A 12,237-nucleotide genomic window follows, 5' to 3' on the forward strand; every position below is an offset into this window, starting at 1 on the left:
ATCAAAAGAGTACTGAATGTGTGCAAGTTGGTAAAGAAAATCAGGAGTGATTCAAGGTGAAAGTGGGTCTGTGGCAGGGTGTTTGCTGTCAACATGCCTGTTTAATGTTTACAAAAATTAAAAGGATAGGGAGAACGTGTTTGGAGCTTAAATGTTTGAGGATAATTACCTGATGTGATGGGGGAGGGGGGTTGATCAAATAAGAAATAATAGTGCTGGAAAGAGGTGTGGTGGTAGGGCTAGTATGTATGAGAGCTGAAGAGTAAGTGTGAAATGGTTTGGACATATGGATAAGATGAATAAGGAAAGGGTGACTAAAAATGTGTACATGTCAGCAGATAATATGAATAAGGAAAGGATGACAAAATGTGTACTTGTCAGTGGATACATGAATAAGGAAAGGGTGACTAAAATTGTGTAAATGTCAGAGGTGGAAGGAACAAACTTTGAAAAGGGTGAAGTGTATGAAAAGGTGTAAGGATGGAGTGAAAGATGCTTTGAAGGTTCAGGGCATGAATATGAAGGAGAGTGCAAGACATGCAAGGGATACAGCGAATTCAAGTGATGGTATTTACTGTGGGTTGAACCGGGGCATATGAAGCCTTTGGGGAAACAATGGAGAGATGAAGAGGGTGTGCTGAAATGGTTTGGACATATGGAGGAAATGAGTGAGGAGAGGTTGACAAAGAGGATATGTGTCAGAAGTGGAGGGAACAAGGATAAGGAGACCAAAATGGAGATGGAAGGATTAAGTGAAGAAGATTTTGAGTGATAAGAGGCCCGAACATGGTGTAGGGCAAGAGGCGTGTGGTATACCTGGGTTGATAAGCTATCGATGGACTTAACGTTCTCTCTTCCACACATTATTCATTGCTCCCAGAACCTTTGCCCCTTCTCCCTCTTTGAGAATATGGGAGAGAATACTTCCCGTGTAATCCCTGCGAGTCATAGAAGGTTCCAGGGTTTGGACAATCCTTACCGTCTGTTCTACTTTTCCAAGAAGAAGGAACAGAGATGGGGAGCCAAATGGATTTTTCCCTCCAAGGCTCAGTCATCTGTTTTTTTATGCTACTTTGCTAAAATGGGAAATGGTGTATATGCTTTGAAAAAATAATATGGACTGGACCAGGGCATGTGAAACATTTGGGATAAACCATGGAAAGGTCTGAGGGGCCTGGATGTGGATAGGGAGCATTAAACATGACAGCTAGATACCGAGTGTGAACAAATGTGGCCTTTTTGTCCATTTTTCAAGCACTACCTTGCTGAAGCAGGGTGTAGTGATGCTATTTTCTGTGGGGTTGGGTAGCGACTGGAATGGATGAAGGCAAGCAAGTATGAATATGTACATATGCATATGTCTGTGAATGTATACATGTATATGTTGACGTGTGTGTATGGGCACTCATGTATATATATGTGTATATGAGTGGATGGCACTACCTCATCAAGAAATTGTTAATGGCTCTAACATTCCCTCCTTGCAAACTACAAGTGGCAACTGATGTCAAGATAACATTCAACACACTCACCTAACATCTTAAAACAGAAGATATTAGACACTATCTACCACCAAAATGACAAAAATTGCTTAGCAAACTTTACAGTGGGTCACCAAGGCTTCACCTTCAAAGTCCTCAAGCTCTACAATGGAGTCCCCAACGAAACAGTTCTTTTTCCACACCTGTTAAATCTCTTTCTACGTCCTAATACTATCATGCAACAACAAGCATGCAGCAAGACATCATGCAATTAAACAATGGTTATCTTAAAACATTGTGTCTAGGTTTCCACATAAACCCACTATCACCTGGACAGACATGAATCTAACCTGCACCTATCATTCTGAAAGATCACCCACTCCAACTCAATAAAACTCACATATGAAACACATGCCATTTACTTCCCACAGCACAATCATCAATAAAAATGCCATATATAAAGTAAATGCCCTCAATGCTTTTACTGACACAAGTTTTGGACACACACACACAAACAAAAAATCCCTTTGAATCCTTAACAAACAAAAATTTCATCTACTCCAACTGCCTCACCTACCCAGTCATCCCCTATGACAAAAACAAACACAAAAAGGTTGTAAATCTTGAAATCAAATTTCTCAGAAAAATCCCTGGTTGCCTTACCACCACAAACATTCAACACCTTCAACACAAAACAATAATACTCCCAATTCAAATATCACTAAAATAAACTTGGCACTTAGACCCCTTCCACCCAAACTACTTCATAACCCACCCTCAAGTAGAAATATAAAACGTATCTCAGCTTATCCCTGGGGATAGGGGAGAAAGAATACTTCCCACGTATTCCCTGCGTGTCGTAGAAGGCGACTAAAAGGGGAGGGAGCGGGTGGCTGGAAATCCTCCCCTCTCGTTTTTTTTTTTTTTTTTTTTTTAATTTTCCAAAAGAAGAAACAGAGAAGGGGGCCAGGTGAGGATTTTCCCTCTAAGGCCCAGTCCTCTGTTCTTAACGCTACCTCGCAAATGCGGGAAATGGCGAATCGTATGAAAAAAAAAAAAAAAAAAAAAAAAAAAAAAAATAAATCTCAGCTTCACACTTCAGTAACCAAAACTTACATGTCACCACTCACCAAAATACACAACAATGACCAAACACATTCACAACACAAAGACTGGAAAAGTAATAAACAAGAGCCCTCCCAACCTGGTCTTAAACTCCACCACAAATAATACAAGCATATGAAACTACACTATCCCAGTATGTACAAACTCCACCAGACATCATACCACCATATGAAACTACACTATCCTAGTTTGTACAAGGTACGTTTGGGATATGTAAACCACTTAAGATCCCTCATGTCCAAGATGCAATTTCTTTACTTATGACGCTCAACCCTTAATTGTCACAAAAACAGTCCTGCCCCATGGATCTTCCTGAGCACTGTGGGAGTCCCATAGATGGGTAAAGTAAGGTATGAAAGAGTGACTGGACTTCACCTGCAAGTGGATACAGCATGAGCATAATGTCATCTTTGGTAAGGCTGTATCAAAGAATGGAAAAGATGCCTTATGTCACCATGGTTGCTGAACTTATTCATGGATGAGCTGGTGGGGAGATAAATGCGAGTCTTGAAGCTTATGGCAGAGAGAGAGAGAGAGAGAGAGAGAGAGAGAAATTGTTTAATTGCTCTTTTAGATTAAAGAAGAAAACTGAGTGAACTGGGACAAAATTAAAGTAATGAAGTGCAGGAGGCTGATGGATCTATGAAATGGGTCATAAGGTGAAAGAGGGAGCTAAGGGTTTTAAAGCCAGGGACAAGTCTGTGGTGTGGGTAAGTGGGGGAAGGAGTGCATGGGTGTGTGTATGTTTGGTCAAATGTCTGACCTAGGGTGTATGAAGCTGTAGATGACAGCCTCTGGTTTCCTTACATCATACATGACAGCTAGAGAGTGGTCACATTCAAAAGAGGATGTCGATCACTTGTTCCTGATGTTACCTTCCTGGGGGGTGGGGGTGTCTGCAAACTTCAGTTTGGGATGTTACTGAAAAACATACACTACTCCCTCTCTCTAAAAAAAATCACCAAACAAAACAAAAAACATTCTAATACCAAATTTTACTTAGAAAAAAAAAACTTAGCTCTGGCTCTTACACTCATGCAGTTGGGAATTCTAGGAACATAAATGATCTTTCCATAATCATTTTCAGCCATTCCATTAACAGTTATACCACTCCTTTCTTTTAATAACAATCAAATAGTTTAACTTATCTACCAAATGAAAAAGGGAAAATCCTACATATTTCTATCTGTAACTGGTAAATCAAGTATTAATTCCAGATGATACAATCCATGTGAAATAAAGACCACATGGGAGGATTGTGAGAGTTAATAACAAAATCCCATAAAATCCACTTTTTACATTATTCCTTATGGGAAAATTATGGTTTTGAGAAAGTTGAGAATGATTATATGAATGAACTTCGGGAGTCTCATGGAGAACATCTGTCAAACAAAGACTCAATAATGTTGAAAGAACAACAAGCTTTATGTGATAAGGAGGAACATACAAAAGCATCACCCACCCAAATTGTGTTCACACTGAAGGATGTGTCTAAGGCATTCTAACTTTTTGGGCAGGGATTGCAAATCATAATAGAAAATTATCATAACCATTAATGTCGTCTCAAGTTTTCACAGTTAGTTGATGATGCATTGCATTCCTACAGGGGGATCTGATAAAACTAAGCGAGCAAAGCAAACTACTCCAGATCTGTTATACAATACAAATTTCCAAAACCACAGAATGAAAAAAAATGATGTAGGATGCCCAGAGTAATTATCTCCCCCCCTCTTTCTCTGAATCATACTGAGAAAGATGTTTCAATGGGTGAAGCAGGCACTGTTACTAGCCCTCCTTCACCTCGCCAGTAACATTACCCCATCAGTCTACTGCAAAATGAATTCACACACTCATTGTCATTCCTATTTGGCAAATATAATTTATTAAGTACATTGTATATTCATCCCTGGGGATTGGGGAGAAAAATTACTTCCCAAATATTCCCTGCATGTCGTAGAAGGTGACTAAAAGGGGAGGGAGTGGGGGGGACTGGAAATCCTCCTCTTGTTTTAAATTTTCCAAAAGAAGGAACAGAAAAGGCCAAGTGAGAATATTCCTCTAAGGCTCAGTCCCCTGTTCTTAACACTAACTCGCTAATGTTGGAAATGGCAAATATATATGAAAAAAAATTAGATTTATACTATTGTTACACATTGTCAGTATTCTCTTTATATAAGCTTTATCATCATTTGTCTTAACCATTTTGTATAAATTTGCAACATGTTGAGAGCAAATATTTTTTGCAACAACAAATCTTTATTATATTGATGGTCAATGAGACATTAGGTCTCATCTTAATTTCACTTAAAGTAACACTTTCTATGAACAGAACCCCTTTGTTAAACAAGGGAATGGTATATGTACCTGCAATGTGGATTCATCTTTTAACTAAAGCTGATGAATGCTCAAATGGATTATCTTCACAATAAATTCAATCCCAAAATGAATTAGCAAGGCTGGAAGGTTTCTTTCCTCAAATTTATTACCTACTCTCTTCTTTTCTCATTGATTACACCCCAGCCTAAGCCTTCGAGGATGAGTACTCACTACTTGGCTCCTCCTCCTGTTCTATCTTTTAGATACTGAAATACATTCCTATCCCTTTTACTCGCATTCTATGGCATGCAGGGAATATGGAGGTGTAATAATTAAAGATATTTCTTACAATTCTGTTTGATCAGAATGAGTCCCCACTTAGATTTTTAAGTGCACTTTACATGTTAAAATATGTAGTAACAGTTTGTATTTTAAGACCAACACCAAATCATTAGGGAAGGCAGAAAGTCTTTCTTATCACTCAGAAATCTTAGAATAGAAAAATACATGACTGAAATCCTTCCCATTATTCAGCAATTTAAGAATACGATATGCATAATTGAAATTTTAATCCACTGATAACATTATCAGCCCTGCGCTTAGAGAATACAACCTTAGAGCAGATACGATGTGTGACAATGTGATAATTGTCTATTTATCTATATCTCTGATGCATGGTCCCACCTGAAACTCTCTCAAGGGGGAGGCTATGGCAATAGCTTCTCCATAACTATAGACATCCATTGCCGCTTCTTAGCCTTTAGTGCCTCACCCTTAAGAGGCCACTGGTAGAGGAAAAAAACTAGTGCAGTGTTTGCAGAGGCTCCTTCTTACCACCTATGTCACTGAATGGTCCTGCTTAATATTCCTACCAACTACTTCTACCTAATGCTCCTGTTTAAATGGTTTCGGTGCATTATACATAACAGCTAGAGACTGAGTGTGAACGAATGTGGCCTTTGTTGTCTTTTCCTAGCACTACCTTGCACACATGCAGGGGGAGGGGGTTGTCATTTCATGTATGGCGGGGTGGCGACAGGAATAAATAAATGCAGACTATGAATTATGTACTTTTTTTTTCTTTTTTGTCGCTGTCTCCCGCGTTAGCGAGGTAGCGCAAGGAAACAGACGAAAGAATGGCCCAACCCACCCACATACACATGTATATACATGTATATACATACACGTCCACACACGCAAATATACATACCTATACATCTCAATGTACACATATATATACACGCACTGACATATACATATATACACATGTACATAATTCATACTTTCTGCCTTTATTTATTCCCATCGCCACCTCGCCACACATGGAATAACCACCCCCTCCCCCCTCATGTGTGCAAGGTAGTGCTAGGAAAAGACAACAAAGGCCCCATTCGTTCACACTCAGTCTCTAGTTGTCATGTAATAATGCACCGAAACCACAGCTCCCTTTTTACATCCAGGCCCCACAAAACTTTCCATGGTTTACCCCAGACGCTTCACATGCCCTGGTTCAATCCATTGACAGCACGTCGACCCGGGTATACCACATCGTTCCAATTCACTCTATTCCTTGCACGCCTTTCACCCTCCTGCATGTTCAGGCCCCAATCACTCAAAATCTTTTTCACTCCATCTTTCCACCTAAAATTTGGTCTCCCACTTCTCCTCGTTCCCTCTACCTCTGACACATATATCCTCTTGGTCAATCTTTCCTCACTCATTCTCTCCATGTGACCAAACCATTTCAAAACACCTTCTGCTCTCTCAACCACACTCTTTTTATTTCCACACATCTCTCTTACCCTTACATTCCTTACGCGATCAAACCACTTCACACCACATATTGTTCTCAAACATCTCATCTTCAGTACATCCACCCTCCTACGCACAACTCTATTCATAGCCCACGCCTCGCAGCCATACAACATTGTTGGAACCACTATTCCTTCAAACATACCCATTTTTGCTTTCCGAGATAATGTTCTTGACTTCCAAACATTCTTCAAGGCTCCCAGAATTTTTGCCCCCTCCCTCACCCTATGATTCACTTCCACTTCCATGGTTCCATCCGCTGCCAGATCCACTCCCGGATATCTAAAACACTTTACTTCCTCCAGTTTTTCTCCATTCAAACTTACCTCCCAATTGACTTGCCCCTCAACCCTACTGTACCTAATAACCTTACTCTTATTCACATTTACTCTTAACTTTCTTCTTTCACACACTTTACCAAACTCAGTCACCAGCTTCTGCAGTTTCTCACATGAATCAGCCACCAGCGCTGTATCATCAGTGAACAACAACTGACTCACTTCCTAAGCTCTCTCATCCACAACAGACTGCATACTTGCCCCTCTTTCCAAAACTCTTGCATTCACCTCCCTAACAACCCCATCCATACACAAATTAAACAACCATGGAGACATCACACACCCCTGCCGCAAACCTACATTCACTGAGAACCAATCACTTTCCTCTCTTCCTACACGTACACATGCCTTACATCCTCGATAAAAACTTTTCACTGCTTCTAACAACTTGCCTCCCACACCATATATTCTTAAAACCTTCCACAGAGCACCTCTATCAACTCCATCATATGCCTTCTCCAGATCCATAAATGCTACATACAAATCTATTTGCTTTTCTAAGTATTTCTCTCATACATTCTTCAAAGCAAACACCTGATCCACACATCCTCTACCACTTCTGAAACCACACTGCTCTTCCCCAATCTGATGCTCTGTACATGCCTTCACCCTCTCAATCAATACCCTCCTGTATAATTTACCAGGAATACTCAAACTTATACCTCTGTAATTTGAGCACTCACTCTTATCCCCTTTGCCTTTGTACAATGGCACTATGCAAGCATTCCACCAATCCTCAGGCACCTCACCATGAATCATCCATACATTAAATAACCTTACTAACCAGTCAACAATACAGTCACCCCCTTTTTTAATAGATTCCACTGCAATACCATCCAAACCTGCTGCCTTGCCGGCTTTCATCTTCCGCAACGCTTTTACTACCTCTTCTCTGTTTACCAAATCATTTTCCCTAACCCTCTCACTTTGCACACCACCTCGACCAGAACACCCTATATCTGCCACTCTATCATCAAACACATTCAACAAACCTTCAAAATACTTACTCCATCTCCTCACATCACCACTACTAGTTATCACCTCCCCATTAGCCCCCTTCACTGAAGTTCCCATTTGCTCCCTTGTCTTACGCACTTTATTTACCTCCTTCCAGAACATCTTTTTATATTCTCTAAAATTTAATGATACTCTCTCACCCCAACTCTCATTTGCCCTCTTTTTCACCTCTTGCACCTTTCTCTTGACCTCCTGCCTCTTTCTTTTATACATCTCCCACTCATTTGCATTTTTTCCCTGCAAAAATCATCCAAATGCCTCTCTCTTCTCTTTCACTAATAATCTTACTTCTTCATCCCACCACTCACTACCCTTTCTAATCAACCCACCTCCCATGCTTCTCATGCCACAAGCATCTTTTGCGCAATCCATCACTGCTTCCCTAAATACATCCCATTCCTCCCCCACTTCCCTTACCTCCTTTGTACATATATATGTACAGGTAGTAAAAGCTTTGCGGAAGATGAAAGCCGGCAAGGCAGCAGGTTTGGATGGTATTGCAGTGGAATTTATTAAAAAAGGGGGTGACTGTTTTGTTGACTGGTTGGTAAGGTTATCTAATGTATGTATGATTCATGGTGAGGTGCCTGAGAATTGGCGGAATGCTTGCATAGTGCCATTTTACAAAGGCAAAGGGGATAAGAGTGAGTGCTCAAATTACAGAGGTATAAGTTTGTTGAGTATCCCTGGTAAATTATATGGGAGGGTATTGATTGAGAGGGTGAAGGCATGTACAGAGCATCAGATTGGGGAAGAGCAGTGTGGTTTCAGAAGTGGTAGAGGATGTGTGGATCAGGTGTTTGCTTTGAAGAATGTATGAGAGAAATACTTAGAAAAGCAAATGGATTTGTATGTAGCATTTATGGATCTGTAGAAGGCATATGATAGAGTTGATAGAGATGCTCTGTGGAAGGTATTAAGAATATATGGTGTGGGAGGCAAGTTGTTAGAAGCAGTGAAAAGTTTTTATCGAGGATGTAAGGCATGTGTACGTGTAGGAAGAGAGGAAAGTGAGTGGTTCTCAGTGAATGTAGGTTTGTGGCAGGGGTGTGTGATGTCTCCATGGTTGTTTAATATGTTTATGGATGGGGTTGTTAGGGAGGTGAATGCAAGAGTTTTGGAAAGAGGGGCAAGTATGCAGTCTGTTGTGGATGAGAGAGCTTGGGAAGTGAGTCAGTTGTTGTTTGCTGATGATACAGCGCTGGTGGCTGATTCATGTGAGAAACTGCAGAAGCTGGTGACTGAGTTTGGTAAAGTGTGTGAAAGAAGAAAGTTAAGAGTCTCACAGAAGCTGGTGACTGAGTTTGGTTTTTTTTTTTTTTTTTTTTTATACTTTGTCGCTGTCTCCCGCGTTTGCGAGGTAGCGCAAGGAAACAGACGAAAGAAATGGCCCAACCCCCCCCATACACATGTACATACACACGTCCACACACGCAATATACATACCTACACAGCTTTCCATGGTTTACCCCAGACGCTTCACATGCCTTGATTCAATCCACTGACAGCACGTCAACCCCTGTATACCACATCGCTCCAATTCACTCTATTCCTTGCCCTCCTTTCACCCTCCTGCATGTTCAGGCCCCGATCACACAAAATCCTTTTCACTCCATCTTTCCACCTCCAATTTGGTCTCCCTCTTCTCCTCGTTCCCTCCACCTCCGACACATATATCCTCTTGGTCAATCTTTCCTCACTCATTCTCTCCATGTGCCCAAACCACTTCAAAACACCCTCTTCTGCTCTCTCAACCACGCTCTTTTTATTTCCACACATCCCTCTTACCCTTACGTTACTTACTCGATCAAACCACCTCACACCACACATTGTCCTCAAACATCTCATTTCCAGCACATCCATCCTCCTGCGCACAACTCTATCCATAGCCCACGCCTCGCAACCATACAACATTGTTGGAACCACTATTCCTTCAAACATACCCATTTTTGCTTTCCGGGATAATGTTCTCGACTTCCACACATTTTTCAAGGCTCCCAAAATTTTCGCCCCCTCCCCCACCCTATGATCCACTTCCGCTTCCATGGTTCCATCCGCTGACAGATCCACTCCCAGATATCTAAAACACTTCACTTCCTCCAGCCTCTCACCATTCAAACTCACCTCCCAATTGACTTGACCCTCAACCCTACTGTACCTAATAACCTTGCTCTTATTGACATTTACTCTTAACTTTCTTCTTCCACACACTTTACCAAACTCCGTCACCAGCTTCTGCAGTTTCTCACATGAATCCGCCACCAGCGCTGTATCATCAGCGAACAACAACTGACTCACTTCCCAAGCTCTCTCATCTGAGTTTGGTAAAATGTGTAAAAGAAAGTTAAGAGTAAATGTGAATAAGAGCAAAGTTATTACGTACAGCAGGGTTGAGGGTCAAGTCAATTGGGAGGTAAGTTTGAATGGAGAAAAACTGGAGGAAGTGAAGTGTTTTAGATATCTGGGAGTGGATCTGGCAGCAGATGGAACCATGGAAGCGGAAGTGAATCATAGGGTGGGGGAAGGGGCGAAAATTCTGGGAGCCTTGAAGAATGTTTGGAAGTCAAGAACATTATCTCGGAAAGCAAAAATGGGTATGTTTGAAGGAATAGTGGTTCCAACAATGTTGTATGGTTGCGAGGCGTGGGCTATGGATAGAGTTGTGCGCAGGAGGGTGGATGTGCTGGAAATGAGATGTTTGAGGACAATATGTGGTGTGAAGTGGTTTGATCGAGTAAGTAATGTAAGGGTAAGAGAGATGTGTGGAAATAAAAAGTGTGGTTGAGAGAGCAGAAGAGGGTGTTTTGAAATGGTTTGGTCACATGGAGAGAATGAGTGAGGAAAGATTGACCAAGAGGATATATATGTCAGAGGTGGAGGGAACGAGGAGAAGTGGGAGACCAAATTGGTGGTGGAAAGATGGAGTGAAAAAGATTTTGTGTGATCGGGGCCTGAACATGCAGGAGGGTGAAAGGAGGGCAAGGAATAGAGTGAATTGGAGCGATGTGGTATACCGGGGTTGACGTGCTGTCAGTGGATTGAATCAAGGCATGTGAAGCGTCTGGGGTAAACCATGGAAAGCTGTGTAGGTATGTATATTTGCGTGTGGGGACGTATGTATATACATGTGTATGGGGGTGGGTTGGGCCATTTCTTTCGTCTGTTTCCTTGCGCTACCTCGCAAACACGGGAAACAGCGACAAAAAAAAAGAAAAAAAAAAAATATATATATATTCTTTCTTTCATACTATTTGCCATTTCCCGCATCAGCGAGGTAGCGTTAAGAACAGAGGACTGGGCCTTTGAGGAAACATCCTCATCCAGCCCCCTTCTCTGTTCCTTCCTTTGGAATACTTCCCACGTATTCCCTACGTGTTGTAGAAGGCGACTGAAAGGGAAGGGAGCGGGGGGCTGGAAATCCTCCCCTCATTCTTTTTTTAATTTTCCAAAAGAAGGAACAAAGAAGGGGGCCAGGTGAGGATATTCCCTCAAATGCTCAGTCCTCTGTTCTTAACGCTACCTCGCTAATGTGGGAAATGGCAAATAGTATGAAAGAAAGAAAGATATATATATGTAAGTGTGTGTGTGTATATATATGTATATGTTGAGATGTATAGGTATGTATATGTGCGTGTGTGGACGTGTATGTATATACATGTGTATGTGGGTGGGTTGGGCCATTCTTGTTTCCTTGTGCTACCTCGCTAACGTGGGAGACAACGACAAAGTATAATAAATAAAAATAAATAACTTCTATCTATTGTTCTTATCATTTTGCCAAAAGATAGGGCTATGCATAGAGCTCACTGCAGGAAAATCTAGTTACAAAGAATAAAATGCAAGTGATGTCAAGTGCTGTATACATGTGGACAGAATGCTAGTAGTCCACATGTGGGTGAAGTAGAAAGAAAAGACAGCTACCTGGGTAAGAGAGTGCCAAAGAGGACAACCGAAAGATGCATCAGAGTTAAGGACTCAACCTCCCTAAAAATAATGCTCCCTGTGAGTTCATTTCCATCTCACAGTTACAAACAGAAAAACGCCTACAAGTTTTTGTGCATTTCATTCCCACCATTTAGTGAAGAAAGGTCATAACTTTACATTTCACAAAAAATATTAACATTTGCTTGGTTAATGAAACCCATGAC

Source organism: Panulirus ornatus, chromosome 53, assembly GCF_036320965.1.
Source record: "Panulirus ornatus isolate Po-2019 chromosome 53, ASM3632096v1, whole genome shotgun sequence".
NCBI lineage: Eukaryota > Metazoa > Arthropoda > Malacostraca > Decapoda > Palinuridae > Panulirus > Panulirus ornatus.